Raw genomic sequence first — 1,215 nt, forward strand, 5'->3', positions numbered from 1 at the left:
AATTTCAATAATTTGGTCCAGTGTAAATAAGTGTATTATTTGCTAGAATCTGCCCTTAACTCAAAATCCAGGTCTGTCGACTTTTTGTTGGTTTTGTGGTCCAGGGTCTCTTATATATGTGCACGTATATTTAATTATGACCGTGCATCACAATACCAACCAACAGAAAGTTGCACGCCACGATTTTACATGACGACTCAAAATAGATAAAATGGGTCAACGTGGTCAATCTGTATTTTTATGCTTTCTGAAAGAGCAATTCTTCTTCTACACAATTGTAAAGTTTCGGATCATAAAGTGACTGGGTAATTGTGCATTTTGCAGTTTTTCCACAACAATTCATTGTAAAGTTAGTAATGGGATTATGCATGTTTAACTGGCCCATTTGCATTTCTTAAAAATCCTCGTCACTCTTCACTTTCAACTCACATACGCTTTAAAATGATGCATCTACTGATTTGAAAATTTGGTAGCCATGAATAGAATGTACTTATTGTGAAGACTATAAGTTGAATTTGATAATCCCTTCAGTGTGATTACTATGGAGTGTCACATCCTGTTGTTTGTCACATTTATTACCCAGAGCGCAGCTTGATGAGGATTAAGAGCTTAATTAAACCCATAATTAACTAGAGAGGGGCCGTCAAAGGCGGCAGACCCACGCCTAAGTACAAAGTCGGGGTAAACATAATGTGCATTCGGTCATCTACCAGAATTCGGCCACTTAATTGCCAGTGTGCTTTATCACCAGCCAGTGAGTTCTACCAAAGATCGTACACTGAAGTGTACGATCTTTGGTTCTACAGTCACATCACACGCAAATCACATCATTACACATACGGTATTAACACTCATTCACGTACAGGAAAGTCCTTAAGTCTCCTCCAAAAATCCATCGAAAATCCCAAATTCCACCGTCAAAAGTGCAGAATCGGAACTTTTCCAAGCGCGCGCGAATTAAGTCCAGTTTTAAGAGTATTGTCTACGCGACGGGTCGCGGAAAAAGCGCTAAAAATCGAGAAATACGCCGTTTTCTTGCGGGATATTTTGATTATAGCAAGCCGAGAGTGTGATGATATCAAAGGTCGTATGAGTGTACGATCTTTGATGGTATCCACAAAAGCAAAAAAGAAAAACAAAATTTACGTACCCCCTAGGCAATTACCCCTATGATTAGTGTCTACGGGAATTATTCAATGCAAGGGTTGAATGCAA

The sequence above is a fragment of the Diadema antillarum genome, unplaced genomic scaffold (assembly GCF_040938485.1).
Source record: "Diadema antillarum isolate AM-2024a unplaced genomic scaffold, OU_Dant_1.0 seq00000744_RagTag, whole genome shotgun sequence".
NCBI lineage: Eukaryota > Metazoa > Echinodermata > Echinoidea > Diadematoida > Diadematidae > Diadema > Diadema antillarum.